Here is an 8,482-nt window from a genome sequence, read left to right on the forward strand (position 1 = left end):
AAGCAAGTCAGTCATATCAGCTATGTTTTTATAAAAGGCAGTAAATGAGGCTGAATGAACTGTTTCACTGCCAGACAAGGATCCGCTGAAAGCCGGGTGTAACGGTGGTAAAGGTGATTCTGTTGTAAGGGACTGCTTTTGGGACTCTGCTTTTGGGACATCTTTGTGTAGGCCCTAACAGTTTGTGGGCATCATTTGCTACCTTTATAGTGCAATTAATGCATTGTTTATTGTTGTGTTGTGTAGTGTCTTTGCTGGCATGCATCCCCAATTTTTTCGGTTTGTTTGCCCCACCAAGATTTACATGCTAAAATCGCAACTGGTGTTTTACATTTTTATGGAATAGTGGTGTGTGGGGTTAGTTGGTGATGCCATTTTTTTCTTTCTGTCGTCCTTTTAATACAAAATGTAACCATCACACTCTTCCGCACAGTAGGTGGCGGCATGCACAAATAAATGTGGGAACGCCATTATACCAAAGAAGAAGACGAAACTCCGCCCATCTTCTCTTTCAGTTCTTAAAAACTGAAACACCCCTATCAGTTGCCATTTTACTTTGGACAAGGCTTGACTAGATTTGTACCTGAAAACGCAATATTTGATGAGGAGGCGTGAGTGCAGTTCTCTTTAGTATTTTGTAAAGAAAGTGTGTCCTTGTTCAAATTTGATCGGAGTTATCGGCGCAAGGGAGCAGCGGTTTGCACAAGAAGGTAACGTTGCACAAACTATTATATGGGGGGAAAGGATAGCAAGCCGTGATAGCATAGGTGTTTAAAAAGCTAACGTTAGCTAGCTTTAACGAACGTTACCAGCCGGTTTGTCAATACGGCATTATGTTCTCTTGTCCTCGAGTCAGGAATGTAATGCTTTTGGGGGGGTCTGCCCTCAAACGTTACGGCTTTCTAGCTAGCTAACTTTAGCTACGTCGACTCGTGTTTCAAATGCCCTGCCTCTTCTCTGGCCAGCGGAACAATGCTACTAACCGGCTATCCACTTTGTTTGTAGCTAATGTTGATGACTTTCTTCCGCTGTTGGGAGTACCGACTAGCTAACTACTCAAATAGTCGAATGAGCACAGGAGCATCTACTTATCTAACTGTGACTCAATTCAAGTATGTTTACTCCCTATATCGCAAAAAATGTTTATAGGCTAGTGCGTAGTGGCAAGGCCGGCTCTACACTTTTTTTTTTTTGATGCCCCTAATGTAACTAGCCGAGGTGCAACAAAACACAAGCATGATTTTTAACTTGTCTCCCATTTCATGAAATGGTTGGTTGTGTAAAAATATTTTAGTGAAAAAGTGGTTAAATTGATAGGTGTTGTGACACACACACACACAACCTAAACACAAAGTGCAGAATAATTCCAGGACACAATCTTCTGATTTTGGTAGCAGGTTAGAGTAGCATTTTCTCTAACCTTTTAATAACCTTAACCTCAGTGTCCTAACATGCTACGTCCATTTTCATAACCTGCTGCGAAAAAGTCACTTTGGGTAGTTATCAACGTGGCGTAAAGTGTTTCCCGAATAATGCCTAGCTGGAGGGGGGGGGGGGGGGGGGACAACTCGTGTAGCCTAGGCAGTCGATAGTGGCCGCTAGATCTGCACTATTGTCTTGGCTTGAAGTGCATTCCCGGTAATACATGTGTGCCATGGGCGGCTCATACATAAAGAATTCCCGTTCAGGCTGCAAAGGCCTGGCGTTTATGGCGAGCCGCTAGGGAGGACTGAAAAATGATTAGGAGTCCCACCAGTGTCCGGGTTTGGCCAGTGTAGGCCGTCATTATAAATAATAAGTTGTTCTTAACTGGCTCCCCTAGGTAAATGAAAATCAGGCACGGGTGTGGGACAGCCTAAGTTGTCTGATAATGGTGATGGATTTTTAAAAATTAGGACCTGCAAATGAAAGGTGAACATCACCACGAGACTGTTTTTTCCTGTCTCCCTACATAAGAGATGAGAGGGTGTTTCAGACATTATGCACTGTAGTTGTATTTTTGCTCTTTTGTGATGGCATCATTGGTTTTACTCTCCCATCTTCAATTGAGCTTGCGATCTGATCAAAAAATGAATTGAGTCATGTTTTCTAGTAATTGTGGCCTTTGTGTTTTGCCTATGGCACGATCATGCAAGTTGATGTCATTCAGTAGAGCTATGGGACTTTTCTCAACAGGGTTCCTATCTGCCAGGACATTGCAGGATATCTAGGTTGATGCATTTTGCCTGGCTTTGTAAAGACTTCACCACCAACATCCCTGGATGTTAACCTTTCTGGAGCAGGCGTTCCACTAGCGACCCACCTCGACAACAGCTGGTGAAATTGCAGAGTGCCAAATTCAAAATAGAGAAATGGTCATAATATACATTAATAAAAAATACAAGTGTTATACATCGGCTTAAAGATTAGCTAGTTAATCCAGCCACTTTGTCAGATTTCAAAAGGGCGTTACGGCGAAAGCATACCATGCGATTATCTGAGGACAGCGCCCCGCATAAAAAAGCATACAAACATTTTACAGCCAAGTATTGGAATTCCAAAAGTCAGAAATGGCAATAAAATTAATTGCTTACCTTTGAAGGTCTTCATATGATTGCAGTCACAAGAGTCCCAGCTGCACAATTTTTGTTCGATAAAGTCCCTCTTTTTATCCCGAAAACTCAGTTTTGTTCATAATCCACTGGCTCAAAAGCGGTCAAAACATGCAGATGAATGCATCCTAATAGTACCTGTAAAATTTGTCTATGTCAAATGATGTTTATAATTAATCCTCAGGTTATCAATTGAATCCTACAGACAAAGAACCATATGTGACAATTTTTCCATTTTAAGATAATCAGTTATTTTTATATTATTAATTGTGTGTACCACATTAGGTGTTTTATGGTTGACAAATAATTCACCATACCCATATCTTCCAACAATTGATATTTTTTATTTCAAAAAATACTTTTTTTATTGCCGTTAAGTTTTAGAATGTGGAAGAACAGTAGATCTCCAGTGATTTCAGTTTGTGGAAGAACAGTATATGTGACATTTTGCATGACTATTGTAGATGTCCTTTTTTAACACCTGATATGATGTTTTAAGAACTTTCAAGTACAGATGCTCTTCATGTAAATAACTTAAATGCAATATGTAGTTCATTAATTTGTATGTAGGTTCATTTAAAGGTGGTCTATCACCTTTAGCACTGACTTTTCTCAAAAGTTGAGTCATGGAATCTTAGTCTCATTTAAAATTAAGTCCTCAATGTGAACATACCATAGAATAACTACAAAAATAGAATACAATTAAATTAATTCAAGCACAACTTGTAAATATCAAATATGGATCAATGTGATGTGCCAATATGCAGGTCCCTAAGGTCAATATTACAAAACGTTCAGAACCACTTCAATATGCAGCTTGCCACCTCAATGGACCCTCGGTGTGCAATCCCCTCATGCCAAACACACGTGTGCAGGATCTTCTTTTCCAAGTTCCTGGATGCAAAAGTTAAAATTTGACAGCTGCCGCTGGTAGACATTGGAGTGGGTCAGATTAGGGGTGTACGTCACCCCCTTAGATCCACAGAAATGACATGGCAGTCAGCATTGGCTTTAGCCCACTCAGTGTCACTTTGAAGCTGTGTGTAGGCCTTTTCGGCTTTTCGATGGTGCAACTCACTTTCAACTGCAATCTTCCTCTTCTCCTCTTCAGATGTTGCTGCTGACATCTTAGTGAAGAATGTGTCACATTTGCCACAGGTGTCACTCCTGGGTTGGCCGAAATTGAGACTGCTGTTTGAAAATGTCCCTATGAACCCAGAATTTTGCAGATGATGTGGTATTCTTCTCTTTGTAGAGTCAATACATTCGCAACAAATTCAGATCAGGGCTGAGGTATTCTGTGTACATCCCCCTTCATCCGAGAGTAGTGTTTCTGGGTTCTTGGGAAAGATAGAATATGCTCCTTGATGCCCTCTTTCTTTCACTGTAGCATGTATCCGATGTGGCCTGTAAGGAGACAAGGTGTTGTTTAGCTTGTATTCAATGGTCTAGGGACCTGCCTTAGAGTGCAACTGTGTCGCTATAACCAGGGTACAAATCCTGGTCACGCCATTGCCGTTTGTGGCCGGGGGGGTCCTGTAGGGCGGTGAGAATAAGGCCGGTGCTGTCCGGTGGGAGTGGGAAGGTAATCGGCACTCAGTCCTCAATGCTCAGGTGGTAGTTGGACAGCTTCGTTACCATTTTGTTTAAAAGTAATAAACATTTTTATAATTTTGTTTCAGAATTCGCTATTCATCCATTCGATACTGTTAATGTTTAGAAGGTTGTTTAGTGCACTGCTATAGTGAAATAATCCAGGCTGGAATCCATAGGCCATTACCTATTGCTATGCTTCCCTCTTCCATCTTCTAAAGGAGACCTAGCCTCAGTAGCCTGATCTGGAGACCCTGCAACCTCACCTGCCTCAGCTAACTTTTCCTGAATAACCTGACTAAAACAATTACATTTCAATTAGCAGGTTATTAAAAACACACTCCCAATCTATACACATAATGAGTTTGTATTGCACCATTGTGTAACACAGCACTTTGAGTTAATGTACGTATCATTACTGTCAAAGTTAAACTATGCAAGTGTTCAATATAGCTATTATAATAATAGGCGTTTTGTCTTATTTTTAAGCCGGAGAGAATCAACGCTTGTTGTTTCTCGTATGGGACAGTGTAGGAACTTGCGCTCATCGGTCAACTTTCCACAATCCTTTCTGCACGTCATGGAACACGCTCTTCCCTGCAGGATTCAGTGTAGCTAACTACTGTAGCCATGTCGAATCATCCGGTGGATAGAGAAAAAGTAGCTAGCTATGTTTCTTCTATAATCTAGCAATAACATTTGTAACGATAATGTATGAGTTAGTAGCCAACGAACTTTAGCTAATATGTTTTCTCTATAGTTACAAATTAGACAACCCAGAACATACATCTTAGTTACTGTACTCTATAGCTAGCTAGCTAGTTTGATATACGGTTCTTCCACATACCTCTTTTGGACAACTTTTCCCATTTTTTTTTTCTTGACCCTTTGTATAGGGTTTTCCCGCATCCCGTAAGATCTTCCTTTGCCTGTCTTTCCATTCTTTTAGTTTTGTTTTACGTTTCTTTCCCACATTTCTGCGAATTTCATCAGCAACAGAAAGGTTGTGCGCTTGTCCGTCCATTCTGAGTGGTGCACATAGGCTCTCGTGGAATAACCGTTTATCTTTAAATTTAAAATGATTGTTAATTAGCGCGTAGAAAGCTTGTGAAACCAGTTCACTATAGAAAAGGGGTGTCCAATAATGATTTTTCATGTATCTCTTTTTTTAAATTTGTCACATATGGTTCTTCGTCTGTAGGATTCAATTGTCTAAATAATTTATAATATTTCAACCTGACAATGGTGTATTCAATAGAAAGGAAAAACGACGAAGGGCGCGCACTCGGTCACGCGTGCAAACCAGCACTGCATGATTCTACAGTCCAATGACAAAGGTCTCATTCTTCATTTTTCAGAACTAGACATTGTTTCAGGCTTAAGTCTGGCGTCTAGTGGAAGCCATATGACCTGCAGTCTGGGTCCTAACCCATTAGATACTCTCTAGGCATTCAATTGAAACTATCCACATAACAAAATCCCACTTCCTGGATGGATTTTACTCATGTTTTTGCCTGCCATTTCAGTTCTGTTATACTCAGACATTATTTTAACAGTTTTGGAAACTTTTGAGTTGTCTATCCAAATCTACCAATTATATGCATATGCAGCTTCTAGGCCTGAGTAACCGGCAGTTTACTGTAAGCACGCTCCTCATCCAGACGTCGAAATAGTGCCCTCAAGCCATAAGATGTTAAGTGTGACACATCTGCTTGGCTTTCTCATTCACTACAAAATATGATGGTGAGGAAGCCCAGTGGGAGAAGATGGCACAAGATTTATTTTGGCTGATGTTCTGCAAATGTGTTGATCAATGAAACATTTGATCTCAATACAGTTTTCTGTTCTGAAAACGACTGTCTTTTATGAACAGGAGACTAAGTTTTGTCACTACTTGCCAAGGTTTCCAAAATGTAATTGTTTAGGAGTGCATGGGTGAATTGCTTCATTGCACACTTCAGAGTAGGGGGTCCCTAACAGAATGTGAGAAAGCTCAAATAGGATCTCGCTAGCTCTTGCTTGGCTCCGCTCCCTCCTTGCTTGTTCTGCCCACTATGACTAATTGTTTCCCTTTGGAAACAACAGGCAGTGGTTTTTACCTTGGGTTAGTTATAAACAGCTTTGACGTGAGCCATACTTCCCTGTTCCCGTCTTCTTAAGACATTATTTTCAATATGGGGATTGACTAAGTTTGCAGGTTCACGGGAGCTATGTTACTGTCCAGTCTATTCGCAACTGCTAAATAATTAGCTACACTGGGTGTGTCGGATTCCTCTTTCCAAGAAGAACTGAACAACAATATATTATTTTACATGGGGACCTACAGCCCTATTTATTTGAGCCGGAATACACTGAAGAGGACTTGAGCTGGTGAGGAAAAAGAATTGCGAGACCAGTAAGCAGCAGCGACAGCCTGGACCAGGGTGTGATGCAAATGCGAGCTCCGTACCGCTTCGAGCTCCGTACCGCTTCGCCATGCGCCTCACAAATTTGTTAACAAGGCTCTGTATATTTCAGCATAGACATAATTGGTTGACGGTAGGTGGGGCGATACATCCTGTAGGAGACACTCACTTGACAACGGCTCTGCACTGCTCAGTCAAGCGCAAAAAGTATGAATGAATGCCCTGACTTCTGCTGAGGCCATATCACCGTAAATGCTGCATGGCCAAGTCTAGTAGTTGATGGACCTAGCCTGTAGTGTAATGACGACTTTTTGAGGGTGTTCATACGGTATAGTAAACTTTGTTGAAATGATACGACAGGGTTTGAGTTAACATCTACCATCGCTCAGTCAGACTGCTCTATCAAATCAGACTTAGTTATAACATAACACACAAATACAAATGTAAAGGCTTCCTTTCCATCTGTTCATTTAGGTTAGTTGATCCATCCTATTCCCCCCCGATCACAGCCATTAAACTATATATATATATAACACACAGTGGGGCAAAAATATTTATTCAGCCACCAATTGTGCAAGTTCTCCCACTTAGATGAGAGGCCTGTAATTTTCATCATAGGTACACTTCAACTATGACAAACAAAATGAGAAAAAAAATCCGGAAAATGACTGATTTTTAATGAATTTATTAGCAAATTATGGTGGAAAATAAACTTTTGTTATTGACCAAATACTTATCTCAATACTTTGTTATATACCCTTTGTTGGCAATGAGAGGTCAAATGTTTTCTGTAAGTCTTCACAAGGTTTTCACACACTGTTGCTGGTATTTTGGCCCATTCCTCCATGCAAATCTCCTCTAGAGCAGTGATGTTTTGGGGCTGTTGCTGGGCAACACGGACTTTCAACTCCCTCCAAAGATTTTCTATGGGGTTGAGATCTGGAGACTGGCTAGGCCACTCCAGGACCTTGAAATACTTCTTACGAAGCCACCCCTTCGTTGCCCGGGCGGTGTGTTTGTGATCATTGTCATGCTGAAAGACCCAGCCACGTTTCGTCTTCAATGCCCTTGCTGATGGAAGGAGGTTTTCACTCAATCTCACGATACATGGCCCCATTCATTCTTTCCTTTACACGGATCAGTCGTCCTGGTCCCTTTGCAGAAAAACAGCCCCAAAGCATGATGTTTCCACCCCCATGCTTCACAGTAGGAATGGTGTTCTTTGGATGCAACTCAGCATTCTTTGTCCTCCAAACACGACGAGTTGAGTTTTTACCAAAAAGTTATATTTTGGTTTCATCTGACCATATGACATTCTCCCAATATTCTTCTGGATCATCCAAATGCTCTCTAGCAAACTTCAGACGGGCCTGGACATGTACTGGCTTAAGCAGGGGGACACGTCTGGCACTGCAGGATTTGAGTCCCTGGCAGCGTACTGTGTTACAGATGGTAAGCTTTGTTACTTTAGTCCCAGCTCTCTGCAGGTCATTCACTAGGTCCCCCCGTGTGGTTCTGGGATTTTTGCTCACCGTTCTTGTGATAATTTTGACGCCACGGGGTGAGATCTTGCGTGGAGCCCCAGATCGAGGGAGATTATCAGTGGTCTTGTATGTCTTCCATTTCCTAATAATTACTCCCACAGTTGATTTCTTCAAACCAAGCTGCTTACCTATTGCAGATTCAGTCTTCCCAGCCTGGTGCAGGTCTACAATTTTGTTTCTGGTGTCCTTTGACAGCTCTTTGGTCTTGGCCATAGTGGAGTTTGGAGTGTGACTGTTTGAGGTTGTGGACAGGTATTTTATACTGATAATAAGTTCAAACAGGTGCCATTAATACAGGTAACGAGTGGAGGACAGAGGAGCCTCTTAAAGAAGATGTTTCATGTCTGTG

General features: G+C 41.5%; 1 pseudogene across 1 annotated transcript in view; it reads left to right on the plus strand.

Annotated features, from left to right (window-relative positions):
* Positions 1–522: 522 nt before the first annotated feature.
* LOC110531954 overlaps positions 523–8,482 on the plus strand; it is a 16,925-nt pseudogene continuing 8,965 nt past the window's right edge. Inside the window, exon 1 of the transcript XR_002474782.2 lies at positions 523–710. The product of XR_002474782.2 is annotated as an uncharacterized LOC110531954 (transcript). The remainder of the gene's footprint in view (positions 711–8,482) is intronic.

Source organism: Oncorhynchus mykiss, chromosome 9 (assembly GCF_013265735.2).
Source record: "Oncorhynchus mykiss isolate Arlee chromosome 9, USDA_OmykA_1.1, whole genome shotgun sequence".
In the NCBI taxonomy this organism is placed as follows: Eukaryota; Metazoa; Chordata; class Actinopteri; order Salmoniformes; family Salmonidae; genus Oncorhynchus; species Oncorhynchus mykiss.